This window comes from Pseudophryne corroboree, chromosome 1, assembly GCF_028390025.1.
Source record: "Pseudophryne corroboree isolate aPseCor3 chromosome 1, aPseCor3.hap2, whole genome shotgun sequence".
NCBI classification, from domain to species: Eukaryota; Metazoa; Chordata; class Amphibia; order Anura; family Myobatrachidae; genus Pseudophryne; species Pseudophryne corroboree.
In genome coordinates this window covers 826354817-826373666 of record NC_086444.1, presented here as the reverse complement: position 1 = coordinate 826373666, position 18850 = coordinate 826354817, and the positions used below count along the sequence as shown (strand labels likewise).

At 42.5% G+C, this 18850-nt stretch overlaps 1 protein-coding gene across 2 annotated transcripts in view; it reads left to right on the top strand.

Annotated features, from left to right (window-relative positions):
- SHROOM3 (shroom family member 3) overlaps nt 1–18850 on the top strand; it is a 502164-nt gene that overhangs the window by 297689 nt on the left and 185625 nt on the right. Inside the window, exon 1 of one of the 2 annotated variants that reach the window (XM_063919659.1) lies at nt 4404–4725. The exons of the other annotated variant lie outside the window; for it this stretch is intronic. The gene's annotated coding sequence lies outside the window, so the exon portion shown is untranslated. Of the gene's footprint in view, nt 1–4403; nt 4726–18850 lie in introns of those variants that run through there. 2 annotated transcript variants of the gene reach the window in all.

Below are 18850 nucleotides of genomic sequence, written 5' to 3'. Positions count from 1 at the left end.
TCACTGCTTTATCACTTCTCCAGGCATAATACATCTGCCCCATAGCATACCTCCCAACTGTCTCGATTTTCGTGGAACTCACTGTCCCACCCGTGTGTGCATTGTCCCACGGTGGGGGGTGGGCAGTTGGGAGGCTCCTGTCACTCACTGCTCTGCTGTAGTGCAGTGGTGAATAGACGCTGTGCGCATGTGCACACAACGTCTATTCACGGAGAAAGAGGGATTGAGGGCATGCCAGCAGCTCACTGAGCGCTGGCCATGCCCATATAATGACAAGAAATGGGGACGTGGCTCGTGATCACGGCATTCCTGCAAATCACGCCCCCTTTCTCTGAAGCCTCTTCCCTTTTTTCCACCTGGCGTGGCTTCACCGCACAGAAGTCCCGCTTTCATGGACGTCAAAGTTGGGAGGTATGCCAAAGGTCCTTTTTCAGGTTTAACAGCAATTGGGCAAAACCATGTTGCACTGCAGGTGGGGCAGATGTAACACATGCAGAGAGATATGTGCAATCCGCAATTCACCCTTTTCAAATGCAAATTAGCAAAAACGGGATTGTGGCAAAAATTGGTTCCGAAAGTGAAAAGTGAAAAATGTGTAAATCTGTCCGTACCCCCCAAAAAAGCTAAACTAACTTTGGATAACTATAAAAGTTTATTATTGGTTATAATAAACATATTTCTGGGACTTAAACTGGGTCAAGTGGCTGTTACAGTTGCAAGAAAAAGTATGTGAACCATTTGGAATTTCCTGGATTTGTGCATAAATTGGTCATACTTTGTCCACTCTGCACTGTGAATGTTTACATCAGGCTTTTTCAACCAGTGTGCCGTGGCACACTAGTGTGCCGCGACCAGTTGCAAGGTGTGCCACGGAGCCAGAGCAGCTTCCTGCACCTTCAGAGTTAACTGTTGGCCCGGGCTCTTCTTAGAGGATCATTTATGCTCTGGCTGTGACCTGTGCCGTGTTGACGCGGCGGTGTGATATCATAGGTCACGGCCGCCGCATCTCACCACCCAGCCAGCCCACCTGCCTGCCTGCATACACTTCTTCCAGTTCCCGCGTGCATCCACAGCTTTCCTTGCCCACCCACATCCACACCTGCCTGACCGCCCACTGCTCAGTATTCGCAGCAATCCACTATGAACAACCCCCGCCACTGAGGGACAGGAAGGAGGACAGCTGCCCGGTAGGGGCTAATATTTTTTGTTATTTCTCCTGTGGGGAGCAATAGGATTTATGGGGGGAACAGTGTGAATAATTCATGTGGGGAGCAATAGGATTTATGTGGGGAGAAATGTGATTGATTTATGTGTGAGCAACATGATTTATGTGGGGAGCAATGTGATTGTTTTTTCTATGTAGGCCGATGTATGTGTGGATTTTTTATTACTGTGAAGGCCAATGTGTGTTTTTTAGTTTTTTTCTGTGGGGAACGGATGGTGTGCCTTGGCAATTTTAAAATATTGTTTGGTGTGCCGCGAGTGAAAAAAGGTTGAAAATCACTGGTTTACATGGTATGTTCAATAAAAACATGAGAACATATAATTATGTGGTATTAGTTTCAGCAGACTGTGTTTGTCTATTGTGACTTAGATGAAAATCAGAACACATTTTATGACCAATTTATGCACAAATCCAGGAAATTCCAAAGGGTACACATACTTTTTCCTGCAACTGTATATGCATTTTTTTATGTAAAAAAATGATAGAAAGCCATTTTTTCAGCAAAGTAAGTGCTAAACTTGAACTTGGGGTACATAAAAATGGGTATATGTATATATTTCTGCAATTTTAGGGGACTTTTAAAAAAAAAATGGAAACAGACAGATTACTCCCATCTACAAGTCTAAAAACACTTGTCCCATTCATAAAGCACCCCAATATACCTGTCCCATACCTTGTACCCCAATTTCCATCATTTTAAAAACTTTTCACCTCCAAAAATTACGTGTCATTGTTGACCAATAAAAAAATAATAAAAAACTCCTAAGTGCCTAATTAGTCATTCATTCAGGGCTTGTCCCAGGGGTTCAGAACCATATCCCAACATTTTTAACTTAAAATAGGGATTTTTTCCAAGTTTATTCACCTGCTCAGAGTTGGTGAATTGAAATTTGCTGTAAAATTACCGCAAAAACATTTTGCGGACAATTGGATAGGCACTTGGTGAATTTACCACATTTTCACTGCTAATTGAGTTCCCTCTTATGTCTTTAGAAAATCCACCCAGAATGTAGGGGTCTATTTATAAATCTGCAGTGACAAGGCTTATTGCAGAGAAAAGTTCACCAAGGCAGATGAGCGATACTCTTCTCCCCTGCAATAATAGTTGGCGGTGGCAAAGGACTCAGTGCTTTTGCACTTTCAATAAAAATAAAAAATACAAGAGAAACAAATAGTAAAAATAATTTTTATATATATTGCAAAGGAAACAATTTTAATAAAATATCAATTTCACCAGACTTATCTCCCTTTAATAAATAAAAAAATTTCTGAGTTTCCATATGCACCTCTCTTATCTGGTTACAGTATTTTTTTTATGGCAGTTTAGAAAAAGGTTCCGAGGTTGATGTAGAGTTGAACGTCATCTGTAACTGCTCCCGTAATGTTATCTATATAGCACTTTGCTCCTAATAGGACTCAAAGGGCAGTATCCTATTAGAAGCGGTACTTTCCTGCTGCTGATAGGATCGCCGGGGGCTATCCTATTAGCCCCGATGCCAGCATAATTTTCTCCCAATGCTGGCACTTATTGGGGATTTTGTTTTGGGTGCCTAAGGGACCTGAAACATAGGGAGGTATTCAATTAAAGTCGGAAACTGCCGTCTTGTCGGAAAGGGGTTCCGACTTATTCAGTGCTGTCCCCTTTTTTCCGACAAGTCGGAAAGCATGCAGATCAGCGGCCTAAGCCACCGATCCATGTGTATTGTCCGACAGGTTTTAGCCCCGTTTACGACAATATCAATCCGACTTTAAAAAAAAGTTGGATTGGCATTGTCAGGAACGGGCCAAACCTGTCGGGTTTTGCCGGGCATTGAATACTCACATGTCGGATCCTTTCCGTCATGAATTGAATACACCCCATAGTATGCGATAAGGGTCCAACGGAGCAGTGATAACACATGGGATCAGGGACTTATTCCCGGTCCCATCTGTTGTGTGCGATCACAGGTCCAATTTTGGCCGAAGTCGCACCGCCCCAAATAGGATAATACCGAATATGCTTTACATTTGCCTTTAGAGCACAAAATACAAAACAAGCTTCACAGTGGATATTAGTGAAATGCTGAGTAAACAGGAAAGTCTTGTGTCTTTTTGATGGATTCTAGAGTGGAGGCTCCTCAAACTGTGCGGGAATAAGAGTTCCATAGAGTCGGAGTCACAAAGCTGAAAGCTCAACCCCCAGATGAATTCAGGCACCCGCAGCATAATCCACGATAAGCGGGTGCCACAGCCGTGATAACACATAGGATCAGGAATTTATCCTGGATCCCCATGTGTTATCACACGATCGTGGGTCAGTTTTTGGCCAATCAAAATGGCCTCTAATTGGATAACGCAATAATGGGCATCAATCAAAAATCGCGATGTCCAGACATTTCTATTGGTCAAAAGCGGATGATAAGTAATTGGATACCCCCCTAAGCCTTAATGCTACTCTATTATTAGCTGCAAGATACGAATCTAAGAAAGTGTGCCAATTCATTTAAATTTAGAAGTGGAATGAGGTAAGAAAGATGCTGAAATTAATGTCAAAATAAGGAGGTAATGGTAAAATAAATGAAATAATAAAATATGTGGAAATCACTATCTGCAGAAAAACAGCCATATATTTTAGGACCTTTCTACAATGTCTCAAAAACATTCTTGTAAAATGCCTCTTGTCATAGGAAACGTTTCTGTAGGAGCAGATAGCTGCATTCCGAACACAGAAAGTGAAGCTGCTTCTTTGTGTGTTGCTCATTTTTACCCTACATTGTGAATATATTGATTTGAAAAGAGCTTTCTGCCCCCAGCTGTCCAATTGACCGAATTTGGTTGCAGTCTACTTTCAGGCACTATTTATGCTTACAGGACAGTCATAGAGATATTATTTTCTGACAGGGTTACTTTGGCATCCATAGCTATTTGCTGTGGATGACAATCATGCGTGCCATTAGAAGCAGAAGGGGGAGGGAAGCTCCTGACTTTTCAGTGCCAGAATCCATTTTCAAACTTTACAAGAGCCTTCATCTCCATTGTAATGCAAATTCAGTCCTCTGAGACTCGCAACCAATCAGGGCCAGCCTCCTTGTGGGATTACCTGGTTTTGGTAGAGTGATGTGGAAGAGAGGGGGAGGAGGAGAAAATCATTCACTTGTGACAAAGTGCTGTGTTTTACTGCCTGGCAGCCACAGATCTGGGAAGGGGGAAAGTCCTTGCCACAACTGCTTCTGAGATGCATGTTCAGAGGAGCTGTACATTCCTTCCAGCTTGTCCATGCTGGTGGTAGCATGGGAGAGAAGGGTGCTTCTCTGTGCTTTTCACACGCTATGTTCAGAGAGTACATTCTGGGGACTTTTGTTAAATAATCTTTCACTGCTATACTGTATCTTGGATGCTACCTCTGCTACATTACTGCTTCCCCTGGCAATGATTGTAAACCAAAGGGACTTTTTGAATGGACTCAAGGCCCCCGTGGATTTTTGGAATATTCACTCTTGTGCCGCTTCTATATAATAATGGTAAGGTTTTTGTTTTACAGCATTCTGCACAAAAAGACATGCAAATTAACTTGATGACTGTAATTTTACTAACTTGGGGATGGTCTGAGCAAGAACATCTATTCAATGATATGTCATACAAGCAATTTTACAGTGAGATAACACTGATGATACTTCCCTCTGCTAAATATTTGAAAAGGACTGTGTAAATGTTACTGTATGCGAGTTGAATGTCCCTTTCAATGTATACACGGGCCCATTGTATCACCAATCCAAAATAATTGACAATTTCACTTCTTATCCCTGCATTTAAGTGATAATATGATATAGGTAAACTAATTGCACAATTTATATATATATATTGCTAAACTGAAAAACATTTTAATCTGCTGGGAGATTCCGTGCCCTTTGTCTATTACATATAGTTTCATAGAATTGGTTTTTACATTGAGCTTTGCACATTTTCCATTTCCGATGTGCTATTACAATGATATTTGAGCCTTTCACTAAAAGAAATACAAGATAAACAGGTATTGAATGTCAATTGTATGTTAGCGTTACTGTGATTCTGCTATGCTGGGTTTAATAAGTAAAGTGATATATTATATTTTGGATTGAATAAGCACAAATTTGCTGTTGTAAATCACAGAATTTTACCAGTTTGCTGTGGATCTGCGTTGTGTTCTTATGATTCCATTCTGTGTGTGCTTTTATGTAGCGTAGGAAATCTATCTGGTATTACTGAGCACAGGTGTATGTGGTGACCTATTTACAAACTTGCATCTGTGAATACTTGTGTAGAGTAGAGATTTAAAACTTGCTAGCCAGCTTATATTGGTATTTTATGTAAAAACTTGTTAATCGAGTGTTGTGCTGTCATATCACGGGTGAGTTATACAGAGAAATGTAGTATATACAGGTGCTTAGTATAGAATGTACCAAGCCTCAGTACAGGCAGTGTTGTTCAGCTGCTTTTGCACCTACTGTTAACACTCAGCATATAGGAACATTCCTCTGTATACAAGACATTTGGAATAAATGACCTATCAAGAATGTCGAGATGAAAGAGAAAATGTGTATGTGCTCATACATTGCTTCAGGACTCTGTGCTATCAATTGATTGACATGCAATAATAATACTGTCTCTTGGAGAAAGTCCAGAAGTGTGCGTTAGTCTAGGATTTCGCATTGTTTCAGAAGACAGGACTAGCTAATTGACAGGTTAAGTACATGCAGGCAGTCATGCTAAAAACGACTGCTTAATAGTTTTAAAGGGATTCGAGAGTAAAATGTGGTTTCTGGGTTAGAATTGCATGAAGGCATGAGCCATGTAGCAATACTACAGTCATGCTATATGCAGTCATATACTGTAGCATTATCAGGTAAGACCCCTCTATTGCAAAGGTCCATTAAAGGACTTGCTACATGAGTACCTTAAGTAATACCCCTTTCACAAAGAAAGTGAAATTACTGAGTGAAGCAGTTCTACCCAGTAATACCCCTTTCACATCGCACAAATAACCCGGTATCGATACGGCATATTGCCGTGTCGACACGGGTCAGTGTGCGATGTGAAAGCACTCTGCCGGAATTAGCGGGTCGCCTGACCCAGTAATTCAACCCGGTATAAAAGAAGGATTATACCCGGGTTGAATACCGGGTCAGGTGCAGTGTGAATGGGAGCCGCGTCGATGCGACACGGTTCCCATTCACAGCATAGGGAGAGGCGGCGCAGGAGATGAGCTCATCTCCCAGCGCCGCCTCCAACCCCGCCCTGCTGCTGCTGCGCCCCACCGCTGCTATAGCAACCGACCCGGTATATTGCCGGGTCGGAAAGCCACCATAGCAGAGCAAATGCCGGATCCCACCCGGTAAGGACACGTTTCTTTTACCGGGTGGGATCCGGCATTTGCGATCTGAATGCGGTATAATTTGCGGATTAACCCGGGTATTTTGTCTGTGTGAAAGGCTCAACCTGGGTTGAAATTCCTGTGACTACGACCCAGGAATTTACCAGGGTCGGAGACCCGATAATCTCTACACGGGTTGACCCTTTCACGCAGACGAAATACCCGAGTTGAACCGCAAATTACCGGGTTGAAATTCTTGACCCGGTAATTTGCTTCTCCGTGTGAAAGGAGGGTCAGGCAGAGACCGGCAGAACGACCCGGCACTGAAATGCCGGTTAATTGCCGGGATTTCTGTCTGAAAAGGGTATAAGACAATTCAATAGTGAGGCTGTCATAATTTTTTTTTTTATTTCCTACATAGGACCTTTTGGGGTCTATGTATTAATACTTATGCCAGTGCCATGATTATTAGTCCACATCGAAGTGGAAATAATTATTTTTCTGCATGATTATCCTTGCTATGCATTAACAACTTCTACAGGGATTTTTATAAAGTGCTGTCCCAGTGAATTACTGTACATGATGAGAGATCAGAGGAGACTGTCACATGTTTGGAATACTCAGTTTGTGGCAATGCCCATGTGCGCAGTGTCAGTTTCCGAGAGCCTTCACCATAGGTCGGAGGCTGTGGAAGGGGGATCGCAAGGTCGCTCTCCTTTTGCCTCTAAAGGCACAAAGTGACTACTGCTGTCTGAGGATGGCGCCATGTTGATTTCATTTATGGAAATATATGCTGAGCAATGAGCATGCACGCTCTGATATTATGAACAACATTGGTGTGACAATCAGATAATTTTGTTCATTATTGGTTATGTCAGTAAATGTAGTGGGAAATATAGTGCCACAGACTGTGGTGGTTTGTAATCTGTTGTAAGGACCCTTGGGACCAGCTGAAGCCGGAGTGTGGCTGAAACTAGAATCCTTGATCAGATCTCTGCTCATGTAACAGAAGTGGAGGGATATGCAGGAAGACTTGGCGTCTGATGTATACACTGATAGTAAGAGGCGACCGATGGCGGTCGTTAGGTCAACATACACTGGAACGACCACATTTGGTTGACATGCACATGTTGACCTAATGACCATGTCGACCTAGTGATCATGTCGACCTAATGCATGTCGACCAAATGTGGTCGACCCAATGTATGTCGACCTAACTCATGTTGACCTAATGAACCACACCCTGAGGTGACACCCTAGCACTGCACTGGGAAACCAAAGCAGTGAGAGTCTAGAACTGGTCATGAGAACATAGTTCCCGAACCTGACCGAGGTATACGGAACTGGGATCCACTAGAGAACTCTAATCAACTCCACTAAGGAGACTCAAGACAGCATAGTACCAAACCTAGAATCATGAAACTCAAAACTCAAGTCTGAAGTAAGAAATGAGAAACCCAGGACGACCAACACTGTAGGTGCACTGACCTGGAAAGCACACTCTAACACCCAAGCCTGGAACTGGAATTAAACCCGGAACTCAGAACTAGGACAGGAGATACAGCACCCCAGACCACTGGCTGAACTAGTCCTACGAACATGGATCCTGCACTCCAACCGACAGCTCTGGAACCGGATCCTTGAAACTCGGGAACAGCTCCAGATGTAAGATACCCAGAATAGGAGAAACCAGCCACCTAGCTAGCCCGGAAGTATAACCAAGGGACTAAATGGAAGTCTACTAAGCACACAATAGGAGGCAGAAATGAGAAACACAGGATGCAGACGTGTTTGCGGCATGTTGCTGAGGTTTACCCTTTGGAGGCAAGGAACCCAGTCACTGGAGATTATAACAGATAGGTAACAGAAATAGCACTGAAATAACTAAAGACTGCGACCAGGAACTGTTCTAGAATAGCGGTTCCCAACCTTTATCTCTCCCATACCCCCTGATTAAGCTTTTCATTTTTGAGTACCCCCTCGTCTTATAAATCCCCCCACCCATCCATCCTTGCCAGAGAAGTTTATTTTTGTTAGGTAGTAATGTTGTCGGCTCCAGGACTTACCATACAGTCACATCATAGAAACTTGTAACATGCTATTACTATGACCAAATCCCAGCAATACCAATCACCATAATACAGGCAAAGCAAGAAAATAATGTAATCAGTAACCAATGTGCCATAATAGCAAACACAGACCCACAAGACACTTATGTATTTACAGTTGCACTTGGAGAGGTAGATCCGAGCACAATAGCAGCTCCTACATCCGGCCACGGCGGTGTGACCCGGCGTCCTCCATGTGCGACTGCAGGTGTGAGGGGCTCCTACATCCTGCCGTGGTGGCGTGACCTGGCATCCGGCGTTCTCCATGCGTGACTGCGCATGCACCGGGGGCTCCTACATCCAGCCATGGCGGTGTGACCCGGCGTCCTCCATGCGCAACTGTGTATGCGCCGGGTCACACAGCCACCATTATCGGCTTCAATTTGAAGTACTACTCTGCAGTCCGGTGCACACCCCCGGTAGAGCTGTCCTATGCAACTTTAATTGCAATTCTAAGTGCATTTTATTAATGCTGATATGCACCCGATAAGTGGCGGAATGTATCGCATCCAATATGCAATGTGTAGTACATCCTGCTCTTTGTGTGAAAGGGGCATAATTATCTTAGCCCCCATGTACAGCCTATAGGAACTCGACAACAGGCTCCACCAGTACAATTTTGCTTAGTTTGTTTTAAATGATTACAACTCTTTTTCCATTATATAAGAGGTGCTTGTAATCTGCTCATACAAGTAATGAGCTACCCATTCTCTTTTTGCTATGAATAAATGCTCACAACAAATGATTAAATAATTACACACCTCGAGCTGGTCCGTTTGATTCCCTCTAATCCTATATGTCATGTAATGAGAAGTCTACCCAGTGCAGATTGGTCCTAATGCTCCTCTGCTCCTCACAGTGCATGGAACGTGACATAATGACATGTCATACAGGAAATGACTAGTATTACTGCTGGAGAGTGCCCTGTTTTTAGTTCATTGTACCGAAGGTGAAAATCCTTTTTTTAAAACAGCTACAATATATCAGATGTTTTATGATTCCAAGTATATGTGCATAGGTTATTTTTTAGCATGTTAAATAAGGTAGCAAGATTGTTATTACAATCCTGACGCTGCCAATGGATTTTATAGCTTTAATCCCCAGGAATAAGGAAGATAACCAGTCAGCCAGATGACAAGTGCTGTTTACTGAAGTTCAGAAGGTATCGATGGCTTCAGACACCATTAGTACTGCAACATGCGACACTTGATGCATGAATATATTGCATAGTTGCCTACCCTCCCTCATTCTGCAGGAGACTCCCTGAAATAGCACCAATCTTCCTCACTCCCTGAATAGACCAGCAATCTCCCTGATTGCACCTTACCCCCATTATGCAGCTATTATATTCTTGGGGGTGGGGTGGGGGGGGGGGGAATTAAATAAGAGATAAATACATTCAAATGGGATCATTAGTGCCATTTTCCTGCATTGGTTATAAGGCACAATGATCCCTACGGCCACTTACAGTATATGGAACCTCTTGTAAAACACAATACACAAACAAATCCTGCAAAATATCAGTGTCTTTTCTTCAACAAGTAGATCTTACTAACTTTGGGGCTCATTTACATTTGAATGTAAGTCATTTTTATGACACGCCTCTTAGATGTAGCAGTACTCGTCCGTGCTGATGGGTGTTACTTTCACATCTCCCTGAAATGCTTTTTCAGAAGTAGGCAAGTATGGTACATTGTGATATTTATACAAAGTTACTCTACTGTTACAGTTAAGTAGTGTGGACATTTATAGACCTTAGCTCAGTTTCTGGAGCTTAATTGAGTCTAATGATGGCAGGGCATGGGTTCTGCAGACTGGGGGTCTATCATCACAGAAAAATCTTGTGTTTAGCACATTGTAGTGTGTGGGCTTCAATTTTTTTAAAGAGATCATCAAGAACCCTCTTCAATGGTCTACACTTGCACATGATGGACACACATGAGCACACTGGATAAGCCAGTAGCATCAGGCTGCCAAGGAGGGAGAGAAAATGTGTAACAATATAGAATGTTATTTTTCGAGGCTTTAAAGCAGCGGTGGCCAATCTGTGGCTCTCGAGCCGCATAGGTCAGATGATGGCAACAGGGGGTAAATGTATGAAGCAGTAATAAGAGTGGAGAAGTGAGCCAGTGGAGAAGTTGCCCATGGCAACCAATCAGCTGCTCTTTATAATTTTTAGTATGCAAATTATAAATGTTACTTCACTGCTGATTGGTTGCCATGGGCAACTTCTCCACTGGTTCACTTATCAACTCTTATCACTGCTTCATACATTTCCCCCCAGATCCGGAAACCGCTGCGCTTCAGCCAGACAAGCAGCAGCACTACGGGGACAGAGGGAGCTAGATACTAGGTAAAGTCACCCATCGGCAAGCAGAGGGGGACTAGAGGCTGCTGGACACATGTGGTGGGGGCTGCTACAGTGGCATGGGGGGGGGGATTTGGAGTGACACATGGGGGAACTGAAGTGTATTATGTTAATCTGGCTTGTTTAATGTATTGTTTGTGGATGTTGCTTTTAAAATTTATTTTATTTGGATCTGGCCTTTTGAATGTATTTTATGTTAGATCTGGCTTTTTTTAATGTATTTTATACAATGGGTGTTGCCTAGTGGGCACAAGACCACGGCCCATTTTTGTGCATGATGTCAACTCTTTGACATACCCAAAGATTTTTCTTGTCTCTTTGTTGCTGACTGATTGGCCACCCCTGCTTTAAAGAACTATAAATAATAAACAGACACATTACATATTGTACTGCTGCTACCAATGCATAGTACTAAAGATCTGGCTTGATAATAACTATATTATTTTTATAACCTAGATTGGGCCCAACACTGCCCACTGTTAATGTCACATAGAGCAATATTCTCAAAATGATACAGAACTGAAGTTTTATAAAAAGTACAGTGTTTATTGAAAACATCCCTATAGGTCTTCCAAACACAGATATGTCCTAACACCTTATTATTTGTATTCCTGTCATGATTCTTGTCATCTAATACACTATTACATCTACCATAGAACTATATTACAATGTGGAGTGATTACTCGTTGACCAATATGGTGTGTGTATGTATGTATGTATGTAGTAGTAGTAGTAGTAGTAGTAGTACAGGTTGAGTATCCCATATCCAAATATTCCGAAATACGGAATATTCCGAAATACAGACTTTTTTGAGTGAGAGTGAGATAGTGAAACCTTTGTTTTCTGATGGCTCAATGTACACAAACTTTGTTTAATACATAAAGTTATTAAAAATATTGTATTAAATGACCTTCAGGCTGTGTGTATAAGGTGTATATGAAACATAAATGAATTGTGTGAATGTAGACACACTTTGTTTAATGCACAAAATTATAAAAAATATTGGCTAAAATGACATTCAGGCTGTGTGTATAAGGTGTATATGGAACATAAATGTATTCTGTGCTTAGACTTGGGTCCCATCACCAAGATATCTCATTATGGTATGCAATTATTCCAAAATACGGAAAAATCCCATATCCAAAATACCTCTGGTCCCAAGCATTTTGGATAAGGGATACTCAACCTGTAGTAGTAATAGTAGTAATAATATTAATAATAATAATAATAATAATAATAATAATATCCAAACAGGATTCTTTTCTCTTTGCACATGGGGTTAAAAGTATGTAAAATCCAGCTGTCAGTCCTGTAATACCAGGATTTGTCCCCAGGGCGGTCACATCAGTTTATTTTTTAAGGTCTTTATACAAGAGATTTTAAGCTTTTCAATGTAGAAAATCCCCTGCAATGCAATCAGGATCACACTGTACATGTTCTAAAAAGGAATTTAATATTCCCCCTGAAAGAGAAGAAACGAAAGGCAACCAGAAAGTGTCGCAGGTGGTATCTTATTGTTCTAAAACGTTTGAACAGCTCCCAAGAATTTGATTTCTAAAGATGCTAAGAGATACCCAGTGAGATGTGTGTGGTTGGCATTGAATAGTTTACACGGTGCAGTTGTGCAAATGGAAAAAATAGCAGGACCAGTGCTGTGGGGGAGCCCGAGCATAGATTAGAAATGTAGTGTAAAACAACAATAGGAGAATTATTACATCTGACAATCCAGAAAATATTCTCATCTCTCCCAATCTTTACATACAAACTGATGTTACAGCTCTGTGCTTAAGATGCGTTTCAAGTGCAGGTTAAATGAATGTACACCCACAAGAGAATAAACATGATAATAACAACTAAGGCAGTACATGAGTGTTTAAAGTGTGTTGCACTTTATTTTATTAATGTATTTATTTTAAATGTTTCTTGTTTCAATTCATTGCATCGTCCCCATTTTAACACCGTTAAAAACTTCAATTAATCTCTATGGGAGTGCAGGTAAAATACACAGGTGGAATGCAGTTGTAGCATTTGAACATGTACCAAGTACCAAGCTGATGTTAATAAACCCATATAAGCATGGTTTATATGCAGATCTACTTATGTTTTCACATGCAATAAAAAGTGCAGTTCAAATAAAACAATGAGGACAACGCCAAGTCACTTGCAAACTTAGATGGCCCCTATTTATTAATATGTGGCGGTAAAACAGATTTATATCACCATTTATTGAAGTGTATGAAAATCACTTACCAAGAAAACCATTGGAACTGCAGAGTGATACAGAGTTGCCTGGTGACACTGATTTGCAATAGCAAGTTAGCAACATCTTATGGCTTCACTTGGAGAATCTTGGTATATGCACGTGTATGACCCAGCTAACACAGGAGTGCACAACATTTTCAAGTCTGTGTGCAGCGTTGGGAGATCGCACTCATTGAAGGGGCCAATATATTTATTATTATTTATTACCAGTTATTTATATAGCGCACACATATTCCGCAGCGCTTTACAGAGAATATTTGCACATTCACATCAATCCCTGCCCCAGTGGAGCTTACAATCTATGTTCCCTACCACATGTACACACCGACACATTCACGCTATGGTTACATTTTGTTGGGAGCCAATTAACCTACCAGTATATTTTTGGATTGTGGGAGGAAACCGGAGTACCCGGAGGAAACCCACGCAAGTACGGGGAGAATATACAAACTCCACACAGTTAGAGCCATGGTGGGAATCGAACCCATGACCTCAGTGCTGTGAGGCAGTAATGCTATCACTACACCATCCGTACTGCCAATATACACTTTTGTTGCTTAAACATGTTAAATATGTGCAATTTACTTGTAGAATCGACCCTTGCAGCATTGATGAAAGGTCCTTATGGAAACAAAACTGTGTGCAGTGCCACAAAGCAGGTGCGCCTAAAGGGGTGTGGCCATTCCATGTAGCCACAGATTCCCATTTCCCCCTGTAGCTACCCTCTGCAGCAGCTCTATCACAGCCCCATAACTACACATCCTCCTGCACTGTCAGTGCTCTTTCCATTTAGCTCCCACTACTTAAGGGTCAGTTGCGGTGCCATCAAAAAAATGCATTCCTGACGTTCATAAGTGCCAGGGCCAGTGGAAGGTCTCTCTGCACCCTAGGCAAAGCTTCAGCTTAGTACCCCCTAACCTATAAACCGCCCCTCCCACCACCATCACCACCTCTCAAAAGGGAGATGCAGGTGGCCACTAGGTGGGCTGGAGTAAATTTCATCATTGTACTTATATAAAGGGACAACACTCAAGGACTTTTAAAGTGAAAAAGCATATTGTAAACAAAGTCACAAAATGTTGTCGGCATGGAGGAAGCTCTGAGGCACTGGTGCAGCCTGATAGCGGCGGCTGCACCTGATTAGACCTGCAGCAGCAGCCAGCGCAGTGTAAAATGAGGAGGCCTCATAGAGACATCCTTATGTTTTGTGATAGATGAATTCAGTGGCGCCCTCCAGGAGCTGGCGCCCATAGGCAGCCGCCTAAACCTGCCTAATGGTAGAGCCGGCCCTGATAAGTGCAGATTCAATCAGTCATGGCACTTACTTTGGGATTTTAGCTCTGGGGCTAAGTGCATGGAACTATTCTATTACTGCCAGCAAGGGTGTTGTTCAATAGATCTACAGTAAAAAGATAGGTCGACCCCAAATTGTCGACATGCAAAAGTCTACAGGATCAAAAAGGACAACGTGAAAATGGGCGCCAGAAAAAAAATTGTTGACACAAATGTTTTTGTGTGTCATTTTGTATGTTTCACCATATCAGGAAGACTGGTGGAAACGTGGGCTCACTTCGCTTGCTATTCTTGATTGGCACAGATTACTATTCCCAATTGTAGTCCACATGGATGGTATATGATGAAAAAGTTGAAGGAACAAAACAAACTTGTGTTGATCTTTGTCATGTCGACCTTTTGAACCTGTCGACCTTAATCACTGTCTACCTTTTTCCTGTCGACCTTTTGCATGACCATTTGATGTTGGCCTATTAACTGTCTTTTTACTGTAGATCTATGAACTGGACACCGCCATTTGTAAGCCCACGACTAGCCCTCCTGAGTGCAAACAAATCCACATTAACTAGTGCTTCTGCAGCTAGTCACAGACTTACCTCAGGTGGTAATTGCCTAGCTCTGGGCACGTCTACCAGAGCTATGGCTTACCGCATGTTAGCTGCGGGCTTATGGGGAAATAATTGAATAGTGCCGGACACATATGCCAGGATCTAAAACCCGATGGTAAGTTCCACGGCTAATAGAATTCACCATAAAGAATAACTGTGCTCCCTGGGACATTAGATTTAGGAAGACACACAACTAAATATGGACTTGTGTGCTTTGCCTGCCAAACTTTGCTTTCAAGTCCCAATCTGGCTTTGACCATGGGAATGAAAATAATTTATACCAAAAAATCTCTAAAGTGCTGCAGAAACTTGACATTTGTTGTTTGCAGGCAATTAGACAATTCTGTTACTTTTGTTTTAAATAAAAAACATAGCTAAATTCATTGCACGAACATTTTGGATCATTCCATAATATAATGTATCATAACTTTATTAATGAAATCTGGAGAACAATTAAAAAGTATACTTACCTGAGTAAGAAGCTGTGTCTCTGTCGGAATAAAACTAGAGTAGTGAGTGGGAATGTGCTTCCAGATCGGCAGCTAATTTGATTGGCCACCAAGGTCGAGTCCCATCCTGAAAATAATAATAATAATAATAATAATAATAATAATAATAATAATAATTTTATTTATCTAGCTCTTTCTCCAACAGGAGTCAAGGCGCTTTACAAACATCAAAAACAATGCACATAATGCAGCAACAGACAAGCCACATAGACATAAAAAAAGAAAACCTAGAGCGCAAAATAAGCATAATGCAGGATTGGTGTAGGCATTTTGGGTAATACTGAAGCTTCCACTAGTTGTGTATTCCACCCTCACAGGTACCAGGTGAAGCAGCCATCTTGGGCACACTGCATAGGATTAGGGTGGAATAGTCTACCCCTAGAAGAGATGACACAAAATGGCCGATTGCAGCCTCCTTACACTCAGAGTAGGGTCCCAACCAAACCGTCAGGTCCATGTATTTTAAATCCCATCCACAAGCGTACCAGATGAGGTAGTCATGTTAGGCACACTACAAAAGTTACATTGTTGGAAGCGAGCCATACAAGGTCCCAATGCATATATGGGAAAACCGACACTTGTGTAGTAGTATGATATACCCTGTACAGAAATATCCAAATGCAGAACCATCCGAGGCAACCATCTGGGGTGCACTACATAGGTCGCCGCTGGCAGGATGTGCAGTCAGTGGAGGTACACATTACAGGAATAGTACAAGATGGGGCAGAAGTACGCCGTAAGAAAGAAAAAACAAACACATGGTAAGAGCACATTTGCAGGTAACCAATGGAAGGAGATAAATTGGGATAACATATTATTTTGAAAATTATACATTTCCTGGTGCCATGGGAGCAGTACAGGGAGAAGGAGAATGTGGGGAGCACAATAATGCTGATGGAAATGTCCATTCTGAGCCTGGTCCTGGTGCTCTCCCCCCACAGGTCTCTGCCTACCTTGAGGCATTCGCGGATTCAGGAGGGGGGGGGGGGGCACCAAGGCACGTGTCCCCCCCCTGTCATTTAGGATAATTTTTTTATAGTACACTCACGAAGCACTTTAATGTCAAGCACTGCACTCAGAGGAACCAGCAGAGATACAGAATAGGCTGCAGACCAGCCTCTCAATCTATCCCACTGGCTGAATGGCGGTGACAGAGGGTGAAGGAAACCATGCCTGACGAGAGAGGCCGTGGTGCCGGACTGCAGCTCACAGAGAGGTCCTAGGGGTGCCCACTGACAGGAGACCGCTGCAGCTGAAGGATCAGAGATTGGACCAGAGGGTGTGGCTTCAGAGAAAGGGGCATGGTTTGCGGTAATTCCAGCATCACCCCCATTTATCATCACTAGCTGCTGGCATGCCCCCAGTCCATCTGTCTCCGTGAATAGACGCTGTGTGCAGGAGAGTGGCAGGAGCCTCCCAACTGCCCCATCACCTCGAGACACTGCGGCTCAAGGGTGGGACAGCAGGACAGTCCCCAAAAAGCGGGACTGTCCCGCGAAAATCGGGACAGTTTGGAGGTATGCACTACAGTATATCTGCTGGCACATGGGGAAGGGTGTGTTCATCAGTATATTCAGCTATCTAACTAACAGAGAGGGTGTTACATTGCAGACAGGATCACAGTTGCAGACACATTTTCCTGTGGTGTGAAAAGTGAGATGGCAAACTCAGATATGTAAACGTGAAGATGGTTTTTAGTTTTACCTGTGAAGAAAGGAGAGATGGGATTTTAATTCCGGGGCCGGTTAATACCCACCCCTCTACCCAGTGTCATGTGCATAAAGGTAAAGAAAAATCTTTGAGGAAGAGAAAAACCCAAGTGGTAAATGTTTCTGGGGCCATTGCCTTTCAAGGTAAATACAGATAAAATACTAGCAGATGTAGAATAAAGCACAGACTCAAGTAAGGAAGTCTGAGTCTGTTTTCTATTTTCCATGTTCCGCCGCATCTGCCAGTGAGATATGATTACTATGTGAGTGTGTGTGTGTAGATACAAATGTGTCCTCCTACATTTAACCTCAATACGCCATGCACGACCACAAGATGATTGGCGTGAGTGATCCGGCAGTTTCCGTGCAACTCTGCTGTTTCAGCAGCTGTGACATGTCTTGAAACCACATTCAATAACCCAGGTAGGGAGTGAGTTTTCATTGTGAAGGGGATATAAAAGCACTGTTGCCTGTGTTATATTTACTTGTCTCAGAACACATATACCTGTGCGAACTCCAGTCGCATATAAATGCAATGAAAGGATACACATTACACAAACAATTAAAGTATATTTTAACGTTGAATTCAAAACTGTCTTGTATTTCTTGTAATCCCACTCAACAACAACTGCATTGTAGTCATGGTTATATGGCAGTATTCATAACCTTCATTTTTAACTTACTACTGAACCCTGACTTATTGTCCTTCCTACCACCTAAGTCCTTGTGTGCATATATTAATTGTAAACATTTAATGTGGGTTCTTAAAGCCTATCATACTCGCTTTGTTTCTGATTGCCCCAAAAATAATGTACGTGAATGGACCTGTACACACTAGCTTTCCTTTACATCACTTTTAGTTTTGACTGCAGCATTTAGGTGTTAACACTATAGAATGCAATGGAGTTATGAGAGGCGTCAGTGACAGCACTTCTAATGCTCTGTTCAGCAAGGCCAGATAGGGAGTTTTGTATATACTTTTTACTAACATCTTTTAATGGTTGTGAGCAGTGCTTAAAGTGGTCCTAGGGAGGTGGTGGAACTCACCCTCCCAGCCGCTGCCTTGTGGGTGCCATTTCACTAGCCCCTCCCTTTCTTGTCCACCTGGCAGAAGCCATGCCCCTAGCCCCTCACCTTCTTGCCCACACTGCAAAACATAAATTTTCTGCTGCTCCACTCTGTCAGTCCCTCCATAGGCTGCCTGGAGTTTACCAATTTCCATATAAAATACTTCTACTGACACAATTCCATTAACAGAACTACACCAACATACATCTCTTCTGTTATCTTACAATATCTCCCAGCTCGCCCTTCCGTTATACACAAGATCTGCGTATCTCACACACGCATTACCTGCTCCCAGTCGTAGTTACAGGCCTTTTTTCGTGCAGCACCCACTCTGTGCAATACCCTCCCATGCACAAGACTTTCTTCAAGTC